This window comes from Theropithecus gelada, chromosome 12, assembly GCF_003255815.1.
Source record: "Theropithecus gelada isolate Dixy chromosome 12, Tgel_1.0, whole genome shotgun sequence".
In the NCBI taxonomy this organism is placed as follows: domain Eukaryota; kingdom Metazoa; phylum Chordata; class Mammalia; order Primates; family Cercopithecidae; genus Theropithecus; species Theropithecus gelada.
Genome location: NC_037680.1, coordinates 83003636 through 83020902, shown reverse-complemented (window position 1 = coordinate 83020902; position 17267 = coordinate 83003636). Strand labels below are relative to the sequence as shown.

At 43.1% G+C, this 17267-nt stretch overlaps 1 pseudogene; it reads left to right on the top strand.

The window, feature by feature from the left end:
* LOC112635874 overlaps positions 1-16808 on the top strand; it is a 25860-nt pseudogene extending 9052 nt beyond the window's left edge.
* Positions 16809-17267: the final 459 nt, after the last annotated feature.

Genomic DNA, 17267 nt, shown 5'->3' with positions numbered 1-17267 from the left:
AAAAAAAAAAAAAAAAAAAAAAAAAAAAAGATTCCAGGATGAAAAGACTGGGGCATATAGCCCTGCAAATGAGTCCAAGACAAAAAGACTGGGCATAGGGTCTCCGAAAAGATTCCAAGATGGGAGAGACTGGGGCATACGGTGTCCCCAAAGATTTGAAGAGTACAGCCCTGCAAGTGACTCCAAGATGGAAACACTGGGGCACACGGTCCCCCAAAGAATTCCAAGATGAAAGAATTGGGGTGTATGACACTACAAATGATTCCAAGGCAAAAAGACCAGGGAATGGCTGGGCACGGTGGCTCACGCCTGTAATCCAGCACTTTAGGAGACCGAGGCAGGCGGATCATGAGGTCAGGAGATGGAGACCATCCTGGCTAACACGGTGAAACTCCATCTCTACTAAAAATACAAAAAATTAGCCGGGCATGGTGGCAGGTGCCTGTAGTCACAGCTACTTGGGAGGCTAAGGCAGGAGAATCGCCTGAACCTGGGAGGCAGAGGTTGTAGTGAGCCGAGATCACGCCACTGCACTCCAGCCTGGGCGACAGAGCAAGACTCTGTCTCAAAAAAAAAAAAAAAAAAAGTGTAGGGAATAAAGCAATGCAAATGATTCCAAGATAAAAAGACTGGAGTATATGGTTCCCTGAAAAATTCCAAGATGAAAAGACTGGGGCATATAGTCCCCCAAATAATTCCAAGAGAAAAATAATCAGGAAATACAGCTCTGCAAACGATTCCAAAATTAAAAGACTGGGGAGTATGACACTGCAATGATTCAAAGACAAAAAGACTGGGGCATACAGTCTCCCAAAAGATTCCAAGATGAAAAGACTGGGGTGTATAATGCCACAAAGAATTCTAAGACAAAAAGATTGGGGCATACGGACTCCCAAAAGATTCCTAGATTAAAAGACTGGGGTGTATAGTCCCCCCAAAGAGTTCCAAGATGAAAAGATTGGGGCAGACAGCACTGCAAACGATTCCAAGACAAAAAGATTGGGATGTACGATCTCATAAAAGATTCCAAGATGAAAAAACTGGTGAATACAGTCCGCCAAAGAATTCCAAAATGAAAAGACTGGGGCTTAAGCTGCCCCCCAAAATTCCAAGACAAAAAGTCTGGAGCTGTGGCACCGCAAAAGATTCCAAGATGAAAAGACTGGAACGTAGCGTCTCCCAAAAGATTTCATGATGAAAACACTGGCGTGTACAGTCCACCAAAGAATTCCAAGATAAAAATACTAGCGCATACAACACTGCAAATGACTCCAAGACAAAAGACTGGGGCATATGACACCCCAAAATATTCCAAGGTGAAATGACTAGGGCATAGGGCATTGCAAGCGATTCCAAGCCGTAAAAACTGGAGCATACAATCTCCCAGAACATTCCAAGATGGAAAGACTGGTGAATACCGTATCCCAAATAATCCCACAACAAAAAGACTGGGGCATACGGTCTCCCAAAAGATTCCAAGATGAAAAACGGGTGCGTACCATCCCGCAAAGAATTCTAAGACGAAAAGACCAAGGGTACAATATCCCAAAGGTTTTCAAGACGGAAAGATTGGGGTGTACAGCACTGCAAACAATGCCAAGACAAAAACACTAGGGCAATACGGTCCGCTACAGGATTCCAGGATGAAAAGATTGGGTATACAGTTCCCCAGAGAATTTCAAGACGAAAAGATCAGGGAGTACGGCACTGCAAACAATTGCAAAACGAACAGACCGGGACAGTCGGGCGGGCGCAGTGGCTCACTCACGCCTGTAATCCCAGCACTTTGGGAGGCTGAGGCGGGCAGATCACGAGGTCAGGAGATGGAGACCATCCTAGCCAACATGGTGAAGCCCCATCTCTACTAAAAATACAGAATTTGGCTGGGCATAGCGGCGCATGCCTGTAATCCCAGCGACTTGGGAGGCTGAGGCAGGAGAATCGCTTGAACCAGGGAGGCGGAGGTTGCAGCGAGCCGAGATCAAGCCACTACACTCCAGCTTGGGGACAGAGTGAGACTCCATCTCAAAAAAAAAAAAAAAAAAAAAAAAGACGGGAGCATACAGTCTTCCAAATGATTCCAAGACAAAATGACTGGGGCGTATGGCCCCCAAATAATCCCAAGATGAAAACCTAGGGCATCCGGCACTACTAAAGATCCCAAGACCGGCCGGGTGCTGTGGCTCACGCCTGTAATTCCAGCACTTTGGGAGGCCGAGGCGGGCGGATCACCTGAGGTCAGGGGTTTGAGACCAGCCTGACCAATATGATGAAACCCCGTCTCTACTAAAAATAAAAAATTAGCTGTAGTGGCATGCGCCTGTAATCCCAGCTACGCGGAAGGCTGAGGCAGAAGAATCGCTTGAACCCGGGAGGCAGAGGTTGCAGTGAGCCGAGATCGCGCCATTGCACTCCAACCCAGGCAACAACAGCGAAACTCCGTCTCAAAAAAACAAAACAAACAAACAAAAAAGATTCCAAGACAAAAAGACTGAGGCGTATGGTACAGTAAATGATTCCAAGATGAGGAGTGAGGCATAGTGTACTACAAAGAATCAAACGTGAGTAGAGTGCAGCACAAGGTACGGCACACAATAGAGTGCCGAGAAACGTTCGGAGACGCTTAGAGTGCCACCTACTGTCTCACATAGACATCCAGGCCGCAGGCTGTGCTCGGTGGCTCCTGCCTGAAATCCTAGCACTTCCAAGAGGCCGAGTGGGAGGATCGTTCGAGCCCAGGAGTTTGAGACCAGCATGGGCAACAAAACAAGACCCTGTCTCTACAAAAAAACAAAAAACCAAAAAATTAGCTAGGCATGGTGGTGGATGCCTTTAAGACTAACAACTCAACAGGATGAGGCAGGAGGATCTCTCCAGCCCAAGAGTTCGAGGTTACAGCGAGCTATGATTGCACCACTGCACTCCAGCCTGGGTGACCCTGTCTCATAAGAAAAGAAAAGAAAAGAAAAGAAAAACCCGTCGGGCAGGGTGGCCCATGCCTGTAACCCCAGCACTTTGGGAGGCTGAGGCAGGAAGATCACTTGAACCCAGGAGTTTCAGACTCACCTGGGCAACATGGCAAGACTTCATCTCTACAAAAAGTCCAAAATTAACTGGGCGTGGTAGTGTGGCCTGTAGTCCCAGCTACTTAGGACACTAAGGTGGGGAGATTGCTTGAGCCAGGGATGTCGAGCTTTCAGTGAACAGTGATTGCACCACTGCACTCCAGCCTGGGCGACTGAGCAAGACCCTATCTCAAAAAAAAAAAAAAAAAATCCCACCTACAGACAGCATAGAAGCTGTGCACTTTCCTATGTAGCTTGTCCTGTGCATCACTCCCATCTGGCTGCCCCTGAGTGCTAGCCTTTGTAATAAACTGCAAATATAGGGAGTTAACTATTTTCCTGAGTTCTCCAAGCTGGTCTAGCAAATTAACGAATGTGAGAGGCAGTCATAGGAACCCTGGATTCCTGTTGGCTGTAAGAACAGGTTACAACCCGGCATGTGAAATTGGGGCAGTCTTGACTGAGCCCTTGACCTGTGGTGTCTGTACTGTCACCAGATAGAGAAAGAGTCAGAATTAAGTTGATTCACAGGACACTACTTGATGTCCATAGAGAACTGGAAAATTGCTTGCTGTGGGAAAAACTCCTGAATCCTGTGGCAGAAATATTAAGAATACCGTGAAAGTATAGAAAAAAAGTTGTGGCCAGGCACGATGACTCACACCTGTAATCCCAGCACTTTTCAAGGCCAAAGCAGGCAGATCATTTGAGGTCAGGTGTTCAAGACCAGCCTGGCCAACAGGGCAAAACCCCGACTCTACTACAGATACAAACATTAGCCAGGCATGATGGCACACACCTATAATCCCAGCTACTTGGGAGGTTGAAGCATGAGAATTGCTTAAATCAGGGAGGCAGAGTTTGCAGTGAGCCCAGATTGTACCACTGCACTCCAGCCTGAGCCACAGAGCAAGGCTCTGTCTCAAAAAAAAAAAAAAAAAAAAGGAAAGAAAAAAAAATGTTGTTTGTCCCATCATATACACAGTCTCTGGCATAATCTATTACTATAATTTCCTTTTCTAGCTCTGGTCCCCTCCAATTCCCTATCTTCCCTCTATTTCTAGTGTCCTTCTAGTTTCTATTTTTTTATTCTCAGCCCAACGTAGATACCAAATATAATACACTGATCACAGGCACCAGAAAATTTTTTTAGCACAATCAGTTCTCTATTCTTTATCTGTGATCTGGGGAAGAAACCCATGAGTAAACCATTCTAGGTTTGCTGTACAAAGGACACAAAATAATGCATGTAAGTGCCTAACATAGTGTCGGGCTCATAGGAAAAGCTATGCAATAGTAAAAGTGCACAATATCGTTGTTATAACCTTACAGGAATAATCCTTTTATTAGAATGTATTATGAAATATTTCACACAACTAACATGACTATACTTTGTTGAAACTTGGCAATTTCTTTTTCTTTTTTTCTTTTTTCTTTTTTTTTTTTGAGACAGAGTTTCCAACTTGTTGCCCAGGCTGGAGTACAATGGCACGATCTCGGCTCACCGCAACCTCCACCTCCCAGGGTCAAGCAATTCTCCTGCCTCAGCCTCCTGAGTAGCTGGGGTTACACCCAGCTAAATTTGTATTTTTAGTAGAGACAGGATTTCTCCATGTTGGTCAGGCTGGTCTTGAACTTCCAACCTCAGGTGATCCGCCCGCCTCGCCCTCCCAAAGTGCTGGGATTACAGGCATAAGCCACCATGCCCGGTGAAACTTAGCAATTTCTTGGACTTCTAATAATTTAGTGATCAATGACTCCAATCAGAGAGTTCATTTGATGATATTATTTTAGATTTATGTGAGACTACTGTGAACAACAAAATAATGGTTTCCTGCTGTTACAGTAAAGCTACACTGTGCTCATATTCCTTCCTTGACAAGTGGGACATGCTGATCCTGTGATAATCTTCTACTAAAGGAGTTAATTTATTTTGCAGCAAATAATTTGTGGAGATGAGTTCATTTCCTGTGATAAATATCAGTGCAACATAACCAGGTTACTTGCTATGATCTCACTGAGCTGCTATAATCCAACTGGCTAAAGAACTCATCAGCTATATACCTCAGCAAGAAAGAAACCCAGCTTTTCCAAAGAAATTATGTTTGGACACTCTCTTAAGTTTGATAAATACATTATTTACTGATTGCTTGAGAAAAACATAAAAAGGAAGATACGTGCACGCTGAAGGAAATTACTGAAGAGCAACCCAATCAATACGAGCAGATTCCACTTGCAACACCTAAAAGACAGCCTCTTTTAAAAAATCAAGCTTTGCTTATTTAAGGCTGAAAAAAATAAGTGTGACTATTCCTGTAAATATTTGAATAAAAGGACAAAATGGCTGAATACTTGCTACAATCATTTTTTTCCTCTCTGCGTTTGTAATACATTTCTGAGGAAATCTCAAAATGCCACTTTTATACAATGTTTGGGATATTATAATCCCTCCTACAAGATAAGCTGTTTTCAGTGTGTGCTGAAATTCAGCCCTTTTCATCAACCTCCAAAAATCCAAAAGGAAGACCACGGAGAAACACTGTATTTATACACGAAGTATCATTCCAGAGCAAGGAACTCCTCCCAGACAAGAAAGGAAGAACCATTTCATTCTACTATCTTCTCAAATTTTCCCAGCTTCTTTAGTGCTCATAAAGAACCATAATTAAGCCTACGTGTATATGTGTGTTAATAATGATAAAATCATTCCAGAGGTAGATGATTTTACTTTGTATAACATTAATGAAATGAAAGTTCCATTGGGGCAGAATGACAGATAGAAAGGCCATGTTTAATGTTATCAATATAGTTGGGTGATAGAATAAATAATCTATATCAACATGACATTTTCCATATGGTAACCAAAAATTTATTTGACTAAGCTTTTATCTCCTGAACTTGCTGGCAGTTTTGGAACTAAAGAGAAAATCAGCCAGGCACAGTGGCTCACGCCTGTAATCCCAACACTTTGGGAGGCCAAGGTAGGGGTGGATCATGAGGTCAAGAGTTCGAGATCAGCCTGGCCAAGATAGTGAAACCCCGCCTCTACTAAAAAATACAAAAATTAGCCAGGCGTGATGACAGGCACCTGTAATCCCACCTACTCGGGAAGCTGAGGCATGAGAATGACTTGAACCTGGGAGGTGGAGATTGCACTGAGCCAAGATTGCGCCATTGCACTCTAACCTGGGTGACAGAGCAAGACTCTGTCTCAAAAAACAAAAAAAAGAGAGAAAATCGCCAGCTCTTCTAAAGGGTAAGTGGTACTTTTAGACGTTACTTCCCTAAATGAACTCTTCCCTGCCTCCACAAACCTATGCCCCAGCCTAAATCAGGGCCCCTACTCTAAGCTCCTCACTTAGAGCAACTATGATTATGTATGTGGAGGCTTATTTCAAGAATGTCTGTCTCCGCCACCAGCCTGTGGTTTTGCTTACCTTCACACTCCCAGAGCCTAGCACAGTGCCTGGCAAACTGTAGGGCTCAAGAGTATTTACTGAAGGAAAGACTATTCAGTAGGTTTTGATAAGGGCATTCATGTGCCTGGGCATCTTGGCAATAACTATTTTGTCTGAGAAGACAAACGTGAACTGGAGAAGAGAATTTAAGTTCTTAATTATCATCAAATCAATTCCTGTTTCAGTTCCTCTTTTTTTTTTTTTTGAGACAGAGTGTCACTCTGTCACCCAGGCTGGAGTGCAGTGGCAAGATCTCAGCTCACTGCAAGCTCCAAGCTCCGCCTGCCAGGTTCACGCCATTCTCCTGCCCCACCCTCCTGAGTAGCTGGGACTACAGGCAGCTGCCACCTGCCTGCCACCAAGCCTAGCTAATTTTTTTGTATTTTTAGTAGAGACGGGGTTTCACTATGTTAGCCAGGATGGTCTCGATCTCCTGACCTCGTGATTCACCTGCCTCGGCCTCCCAAAGTGCTGGGATTACAGGCCTGAGCCACTGCGTCCGGCCCCTCTTTTTTTTTTTTTTTTTTTACCTAAAGCGTTAAAAGAATATTGAGTACCTAGAAAAGCCAGCCCCACTCCTGAGAGGTGTGTTCAATCTGTTCAGCCACTTCCTTACTTCCTTAGACCAGCACTTCTGATTGATAACAGGTTTCATTTCCAGGAAAAGATGATGAGATTTTTCTCTAAACTACTATGAGGAGTTCACTATAGTTCACTATAAACCATTGTCAGTGTCATATGTTGTTTATCCTTAAAACCAGTTGACCTAACTCCACTCAAAGGAAGCAAGTACCAACCACATCTAATTATATAAGGTCGCATTTAACACATACAGTAATACTCAGCATTTCCTGAGTACTTGTGAAGTACAGTACAATGCTAAGCAACTTCACGTGCATTGCCATATTTAACTCTCACAAGAATCCTGGGAGGTACTGTTATTATTTCCACAAGGCTAAGAGAGCTTTGGCACTTAGCAAAAGTGGTGAAGACCAGACTAAACATCTAGGTCTGTCTGACCTCAGGGTCTTCCTTCTTAACCCCTATACACACAGTCTCTCTGAGTAATGATCTGTTAAGGTGTTCATCTCCCTTACTAAACTGAGAAAGTCAAGGGCAAGAAATATATTTTACTCATCCTTGTATCTCAGCAAGGAACAGAGTGCTGAAAACATAATAGGTGCTCAGTGAATGTCTAGTGAAGAAGGAGGAAGTGATTTCTCAGTCATCAAAATGATGATATGTTTAGTAGGGTTTTAATGTTACATATATTGAATTATATTATGTATGGAAATAAAATATGAAATAAGACAAATTGCATGTAATAAGTCAAATATTATATATATAAATATATATAGCGCTTCTTGAGTTATTTTTTTATTTTTTTGAGACAGGGTCTCTCACTCTGTCGTCCAGGCTGAGGGCAGTGGCACAATCACAGCTCACTGTAGCCTCAACCTTCTGGGCTCAAGTGATCCTCCCACTTTAGCCTCCCAAGTAGCTAGGACTACAGGCACACACCACCACACCTGGACAGGTTCTGATTTTTTGGAGAGACAAGGTCTTGCTATATTGTCCAGGCTGGTCTCGGACTTCTGGATGTGAGCAATCCTCCTGCTTTGGCCTCACAAAGTGCTGAGCTTACAGGCATGCCATCGCACCTGGTATATATAACTATTTTTATGAAATTATTAATCCATGTTTTATGTCAAAGCATAAAACACTGCCAGTTTGTTAGGTCAAAAATGGTCAAGATCAAATACCAGCACTTTTACATGGCACAAGCTAATTTTTTTTAAAAGCCCTGTCAACTCTCAGTTATATAATTAAGTAAAATTCTCCAGTGCCAGATTTTTCCACTCAACTAGAGGTTTATCATTATAAACTATTAAAGAGAAAGTTTCATAAAATAATTAAGGATATCATAGCTATAAGCACTTTCTTCTGGGTTCAATAATCTAACTTTCATCCAACTTTGTATTTTATTATTTTTCATGCCATTAGGGACAACTTGGTCCTAATGAAAATTCAAGCAGGCACATATATATTACACATGGCTTGGATTCTCCATCTTTTTAAGTTGCCAGATTGCCTATCTCCTTTCAAACTCCTTCTCAATGAAGTCTCTTCTTTTTTAGATTAACTCCACCTTTATCCCATGCCCTGACCCACCCTCAATGTTCCTCAAGCACATTCATAATGATATTTCACATGTTTATAGTGATCACCTTTTGCTGAATATTGCTCTCTATTATATCCAATTATGTAAACCATTTGAAATGGAGGAACTATACCCAACTCATTCAGTTATTATACTAGGTGACTGACTCGTTGAGTTGGAAGATTAACTTTTTTTTCTTTTTTTTGTGTAAAAAGAAACATAAAATTAGCACTTCAGACAGTGACCCTGGATGACATTTTAAGTACATATGAGCTCTGCTTTGCTTCTACATGATACCTGAGGGAGGACTATGACCTCTCCTTATTGAATTCCTTATGCGCTAAACTTTATAAAACGCATTACTTTCTTGGGCCAGGCACTGTGGCTCATACCTGTAATCCCAGTGCTTTGGGAGGCCAAAGCAGGATGATGGCTTTGGGCCGGGAGCTTAAGACCAGCCTGGGCAACATAGTGAGACCCTCTCTCTGTAGAAACATAGCGGGGCACGGCGGCATGTGCCTGTAATCCAAGCTACTCAAGAGGCTGAGGCAAGGGGATCGCCTGAGTCCAAGAATTCAAAGCTGCAGTGAGCCAAGGTCACACTACCGCACTCTAGCCTGGTGGCAGAGCAAGACCCTGTCTTCATTTCACCTTACTTGAAACTTTGTCATCTAGGGATTGCCAGTGATACCAACAAGGCCTCCTGTTTTTTGGTGTTCCAAGAATACATACTTAATCCACTGGTGGGCCTCTGTGGAATTTTAAAACTCCATTCAATGTAAAGCCCACTTGGGAACTTCCTGGTCCTAGTTGAGTTGAACACAGTTGTACTATCTGGCCTGGTTAAATTCTGAAATCCTACATGTAGATCAACAACACCGACATTACTGGTTTTAAGAATTAAAGAGATTTCTTTGCTGGTCTGAGTTAGACATGGCTTTCAAAGAGGATAGTAATCGACAGTGTTGTTGAGAATAGCACAGTGAAAAATGTAAAGATCTATGCAAATATATTTTGCTTGTAACCTGACATTTTTCCCAGTTCCCAGTGTGTACAAATGAGGTAGTATTTAGAATTGTAACTCAGGATTCATTGGGGTGTCCCCACTGGCTGGTCCATTGCCCACTGTGTTTGCCCAACAAGTACATCACACTTTCTTAGTTGTAAACTGAGATTAGAGGTGCCTTCAAGTGACAATATGTTGTGATTCAATAACATCCTTCTAAAAACATGATGTTGACACTTCAGAATTAATATTAGAACACTTGGAAACCTTTCATTCAATAACTCTGGTGGTATTACTTTTTTTTTTTTTTAAATTTGAGACAGTCTTGCTCCGTCACCCAGGTTGGAGTGCAATGGCTTGGCTCACTGCAACCTCTGCCTCCTGGATTCAAGCAATTCTCCCGCCTCAGCCTCCTGAGTAGCTGGGATTACAGGCGCCCGCCACCACGCCCGGCTATTTTTTGTATTTTTATTAAGGGGGGGTTTCACTATGTTGGTCAGGCTGGTCTCAAACTAATCTCAGGTGATCCACCCACCTCAGCCTCCCAAAGTGCTGGGATTACAGGCATGAGCCACTGCACCCAGCCAGAATTACTTTTTTTTTGAGATAGAGTTTTACTCTTGTTGCCCAAGCCAGAGTGCAATGGTGCGATCTTGGCTCACTGCAACCTCCACCTCCCAGGTTCAAGCAATTCTCCTGCCTCAGCCTCCCAAGTAGCTGGGATTACAGGCACACGCCACCACGCCTGGCTAATTTTTTGTATTTTTAGTAGAAACGGGGTTTCACCACGTTAGCCAGGCTGATCTCAAACTCCTGACCTCAGGTGATCCACCCCCCTCAGCCTCCAAAAGTGCTGGGATTACAAGCATGAGCCACAGCACCCAGTCCAGAATTACTATTTTTAAAAATCAAAAGTAACCTTAAGTTGCTTTCATCACCCCTATTTTCATCCTGCACTACTGTGCCTTCTTTCCGGAAGAAACTAGCCTACAGTATAACCAGCATATTTTGTTGTCCTACTGACTTGTGAGCTCATGTTCCCAACCATTTGCCAGGTTTAGTTTGTAAAAAGGATGACGAGGAGAAGGTTATAAATAATTGGTTCTGTTCCTGGCTGAAAAGCCATCTGTTTCCCATTTGTGGTTTGGGGTAATTCACTATCTCCAGCATCCTACCTTTTAGATTAGGTAGAAAGAGAAAGTCCATTCTCAGATACATTTTTTATAAAGTTAGCACCATAACAACAGCTTAGATAAGCTCATTTTATATCCAGTTGTAGTTGAAGCTTCACAATACCCTGGCGTCACTGATTTTATTGAATTGTATTTGGGTAACAGGTGTGGGAAGGCATGGCTAAATTTTATGCAGAATTTGTGCCTTTGAGAAATAGATATTTGCTATTGGTTTATGGTAAGTAATATAAAATATAAAAGTTCTTTGTTCTTGTAAGTTGTGAGCTTATGTGTGATTTTTAACTTTTTTTTTTTTTTTTTTTGAGATGCAGTTTTGCTCTTGTCGCCCAGGCTGGAGTGCAATGGCATGATCTTGGCTCACTGCAACCTCTGCCTCCTAGGTTCAAGTGATTCTCCTGCCTCAACCTCCCGAGTAGCTGGGATTACAGGCGTGCACCACCACACCTGGCTAGTTTTGTATTTTTAGTAGAGACGGGGTTTCTCCATATTGGTCAGGCTGGTCTCGAACTCCCCACCTCAGGTGATCCACCTGCCTCAGCCTCCCAAAGTGCTGGGATTACAGGTGTGAGCCACTGCACCCAGCCAATTTTTAACATTTTTAAATTTTTAAATAATTTTAGAACACTCTAATCTGTGTTTAATTTTTTAAGGATATTGTGAAGTTACTTATATATTAAGCCTACACAATTGTTGGAACAAAATATTGTTGTTTCTGCTAGAAAAACTTGTCAGTGTTCTAATGATGGGGTCCTGTTCTCTGATATTTGTCTACTGCTTTAAAAACACAGCAAAGAAAAAAAGAAGGAAGGTAGGCAGGCAGGCAGGAGGAGAGAAAGAGAAAAAAGAAAAAAAAAGAGAAAGAAAAAGACTACACGAAAAGAAGGATGATAGAAATATAATAAAATAAAACTCAGCCTTAGTAAGTCACAAAAGAGATGCTTAATGGAAAAAGAATAAAAAGCAAACCTAGTACTTGCCAGATATTTTCTAAATATTATTTAATAATGCACACAACAAACCATAAAATGAAAATTAGTATTACTATTTTAACTGTGAGTAAATTGAAACTCAGAAAGTTAAGTAGCTAACTCCAGGTCACATAGAAAGAAAGACACCGGGTAGGGGTCCAGTTTCAGGTGTAAATGACTTCAAAGCTGCCCTACTCTGTGTACCTCAATTAAAGATGACTCAACTCAAGCTTAGGACTCGTGGTGACTCCCAATGTGAAAGGCTGGATGCTTTACTTACATAGCAGAACCCTCCATTTCAGTTGCATCTGTCCATTTTTGCTCTGATTCATCCATGCCTGTGAACATCTGGAAGGCCTTGGAGCAGTTCCTGCCAGAAATCTGTTTGCATGAGTCAATGAGGAGCCTCCTGAGAGAAAATTGATCCTAAGGGGAAAAAAGTAGGGATATTAACATTTGTCCAATTACAAAGTCCTCAGAGTGAAGGAAGGAGCAGAGGAAACTGATTCTAAACAGTAAGGGGCAAGGCTACATATCAATGCTGGAAGATGCTGGTACACATGCAGCCCAGCTTTCCTATCATATCTCTAACAGGGATGTGGAAGGGCAGCAGCCCCCCAACCCCCAAGACAGACCACAGACCAAAGCATTGTTCTGACCCTATGAAAGTACCTGTTTATGGGTGAGAGGAAGGTTCAGATCCTAGTGGAGGAACCAGCAGGAGTGCCTGGAATAGAGCCCATATCCCAGGCATTGAAGAAGAAGAGGAAATAGATGCTGGAGGAGGGTTAGAAGTGCTGGGCAGAAGCTGGACATGGTGGCTCATGCCTGTAATCCCAGCGCTTTGGCAGGCCGAGGTGGGAGGATCACTTGAGGCCAGGAGTTCGAGACCAGCCTGGCCAACATGGTGAAACCCCGTCTCTACTAAAAATACAAAAATTAGCCAAGTGTGGTGGTGGGCGCCTGTAATTCCCGCTACTCGGGAGGTTAAGGCGGGAGAATCCCTTGAACCCGGGAGGCAGAGGTTACAGTGAGCCGAGATGGCACCACTGCACTCCAGCCTGGGCAACAGAGTGAGGCCCTGTCTCAAAAAAAAAAAACAAAAACAAAAAACAAAAAACAAAAAGTGCTGGGCAGGAATGTTGGCTCTCAGAGAAGATAGCCCAGAGTAGGAGAGGGAGCAAATGGCTAAAGCCGTCTTTTAATTAGCCAGTTTGATGTTAAGGAAATGTAAGCCACCCCTAGTGAGTCCATGAAATGGATCTAGTCTTCTGCTCAACTGGGAGTAGGAGCCAGTAACATCCACGCGAAATGCATACATGATTTCATTTAATACTTACTGTAACCTAATAAAGTCTCAGTGTTGCCACCTCCAATTTATAGAGTTATTTTTAAAAGAAATGAGGTTCAAAAAGGATTAACAACTTTCTAGACTCACAAAAAAATAAGTAGTTATGTTAATAAGAGGTTGTTATGTCAGCAACATGGCAGTATAAAAAAACCTGAATTATCCTTCCCCCTCCCCTCCACATACTGATTCAACAAAAATTCATTGACAAATTCCCTTTGCGGAAGATCAGAAACTACCTGAAAGGCTCCTGCACCCCCAGAAAATGCTACATCAGACTCACCGAAGCCAGTAAGGAGACTCGGGACATTCTCTCACCGGAGACCCTGCCCCTAACCCCTTGCCGTATGACCATGAGAAGATCCCCTCACTCCCAAGCTTCCACCAGAGGAGGGGAAAGGTTGGTCTTTGTGTCCAGCACCTCAACTCTTGTGAGAGGACTTCCCAAAAAACTAGCTATATTTTGCCAGTCCTGGAAGTCTCATGATCGGTTACAGTTTGGATACCAAGGGGAGAATGGAGGTGGAGTCTCTGGCTGATAGGCGCCATTGGCCCTTCCCCTCACACAGCACAGAGTTTGTGGATAAAAAAAGTCCAGTTCTCAGCTTTTCCCAGGGGAGAAAGAGTTGGCCCAGAACCCCCGCTTATCAAAAAGAAAAAGACAGAAAGTGTTGACAAGGATGTGGAACTCCTGCACGCTGTTGGTAGGAATGCAAAATGATGCAGCCACTGTAGAAAACAGTTTGGAGTTTCCTCAAAAAATTAAAAATAGAACTATCATGTGATCTAGCAATCTCACTTGTGGGTACATATCCAAAAGAATTGAAATCAGGATCCCAAAAAGATATCTGTACCCCTGTGTTCATTTCATCATTATTCACAATAGCCAAGATGGCTATGGAAACAACCTAAATATCCATTGAAGGATGAATGAATAAAGAAAATGTGGGGCCAGGAGCAGTGGCTCATGCCTGTAATCTCATCACTTTAGGAGGCCAAGGTGGGCGGATCACCTGAGGTCAGGAGTTTGAGACCAGCCTGGCCAATATGGTGAAACCCTGTCTCTACTAAAAATACAAAAATGAGCCAGGCATGGTGGCATGCAACTGTAGTCCCAGCTACTAGGGAGGCTGAGGAAGGAGAATCACTGGAACCTGGGAGGCGGAGATTGCAGTGAGCCGAGGTCATGCTACTGCACTCCAGCCTGGGTGACAGAGCAAGACTCCATCTCAAAAAAAAAAAAAAAAGGCCAGGCGCGGTGGCTCAAGCCTGTAATCCCAGCACTTTGGGAGGCCGAGGCAGGCAGATCACGAGGTCAGAAGATCGAGACCATCCTGGCTAACATGGCAAAACCCCGTCTCTACTAAAAATACAAAAAAATTAGCCAGGTGTGGTGGCGGGCGCCTGTAGTCACAGCTAGTCGGGAGGCTGAGGCAGGAGAATGGCATGAACCCAGGAGGCAGAGCTTGCAGTGAGCTGAGATCACGCCACTGCACTCCCGCCGGGGGACAGAGCAAGACTCCGTCTCAAAAAAAAAAAAGAATGTTGTTGACATTTTTAAATGGTTGTTTAAAAAAACAAAAACAAATAGCAACAAAAAGAAGAAGACTATGTCACAGAGACTGTATATCAGATCAGTGGCCTGTTAGGAACCAGGTAGCATAGCAGGAGGCAAGTGGCAGGCGAAGAGAGCATTACCACCTGAGCTCTGTCTCCTGCCAGATCTATTAGATTCTCATAGGAGTGTAAACTCTATTGTGAACTGCACATGCAAGGATCCAGGTTGTGCACTCCTTATGAAAATCTAATGCCTGATGATCTGAGGTGGAACTGTTTCATCCTGAAACCATCTCCCCCATACCCTCATCCATGGAAAAATTGTCTTTCACAAAACCAGTCTCTGGTACTGAAAAGGTTGGGGACGGCTGGTATATGTGGTCCACAAAGCCTAAAATCTTTACTATCTGGCCCTTTGCAGAAAGTTTCCTGACCCCTATTAGATCTTTATGACCTGACATGGAAAGATTTCTAAGCAAAGTTATGGACTAGCATTAGCATATTTATGTTTTAAAAAATTCTTAGATATGTGTACATACCTCTATATACATATGCAGGCACAGACAAAAGATTGAACCAATAGCTGGTAAACTGCTGTCAGTGACTCCTGCTAGGAAGCAATGTGGGAACTGAGTGGGTCGGGATGTTTATTTTTTATTCTACAGATTTGTTCTGTTCTCGTCTTCTACAAAGAGAATATATCCATGTATTACTTTTCTGTTTTGTTTGTTATTGTTGTTTTTGTTTTGAGACAGGGTCTCATTCTGTCACCCAGGCTGGAGTGCAATGGCACAATCACAGTTCACTGCAGTACTGACCTCATGGACTCAAGCAATCCTTCCACCTCAATCTCCTGAGTAGTTGAGACTATAGACATGCACCACCATGACTGGATAATTTTTATATTTGGTTTGTTTGTTCATTTGTTTGAGATGGAGTTTTACTCTGTCGCCTAGGCTGGAGTGCAGTGGCACGATCTTGGCTCACTGCAACCTCTGCCTCCCAGGTTCAAACAATTCTCCTGTCTCAGCCTCCCGAGTAGCTAGGACTACAGACGCATGCCACCGCTCCTGGCTAATTTTTGTATTTTTAGCAGAAATAGGGTTTCACCATATTGGTCAAGGTGGTTTTGAACTCGTGACCTCAAGCGATCCACCCACCTTGGCCTCCCAAAGTGCTGGGATTACAGGCATGAGCCACCACACCCGGCCTTAATTTTTCTATTTTTTATAGAGACAGCATCTTGCTATGGTGCCCAGGCTGGTCTCGAACCCCTGGGCTTAAGCAATCCTCCCACCTCTGCCACCCAAAGTGCTGGGATTATAAGTGTGAGCCACCACACCCAGGCTATATATTACTTCTATAATTAAAAAATAGTAAAAAGGTGCCTGGGAGATGATGGCCTCCAGCAGTGTCTAGGCTCTCCCTGCAGGTGCAATGCTTCAGTACATCTGTGGTCAGACCATTGCCAAGCCTGTGAGGCTTCAGTTCAGGTATACAGTATTGAAGGTCTCTATGCCATGGCTCTTCATTCTGCTGCATCGAAACAGAATAAGCTGGAGCAAGTAGAAAAGGAGCTGTTGAGAATAGCACAAATCCTGAAGGAACCCAAAGTGGTTGCTTCTATTTTGAATCCCTATGTGAAGCGTTCCGTTAAAGTGAAAAGCCTAAATGACATCACAGCCAGAGACGTTCTCTTCCCTCACGACCCCGATCAGTTTGCTTGCTGAACATGGTCACTGAAGCAATACCCAAGGAGTCATTTCTGCCTTTTCTACCATGATGAGTGTCCACCGTGGAGAGCTACCTTGCACAGTGGCCACTGCATCTCCTTTAGAGGAAGCCACACTCTCTGAATTAGAGAATTCTAATTCTCTAATTCTAAATCTCTTCAGGAGATTCCTAAGTCAAGGCCAAGTATTGAAATTGGAGGGTAAGACTGATCTGTCAATCATAGGTGGAATGATTGTGTGCATTGGAAAGAAATATGTTGACATGTCTGCCAAGACCAAGATTCAGAAGTTGAGCAGGGCTATGCAAGATGTTGTCTAAAAGTGTTGGTTTTCTGCCATCACTGAAAATTCTTAAACTTGGAGCAATAATAAAAAGCTTCTGGAACAGAAAAAATAATAAAAATACTACTTGGACAAAATAATGAACAATAATCTTTAGCCCTTCAAATTTCTACTTTTTGGCCAGGCATGGTAGCTCACGTCTTTTTTCCCAGCCTTCTGGGAGGCTTGAGGCGGATGGATCACTTGAGGTCAGGAGTTCAAAACCAGCCTTGTCAACATGGTGAAATTCTGTCTCTGCTAATAATACTTGCACAAAAACTACTAGAATACACATGATTAACATTCAATATCTATCTTATCTCTTCCTAGGATGCTTTCTTATATTGAAGAAGATGGAAGATTAAAGAAAAAAAATTATACATATTTCAGACTCCCTTGCAGCTAGGGCTCTGGGTGTGATTTAGGTTTCTTAAATCAGATTATGAAGTAAGAGCCC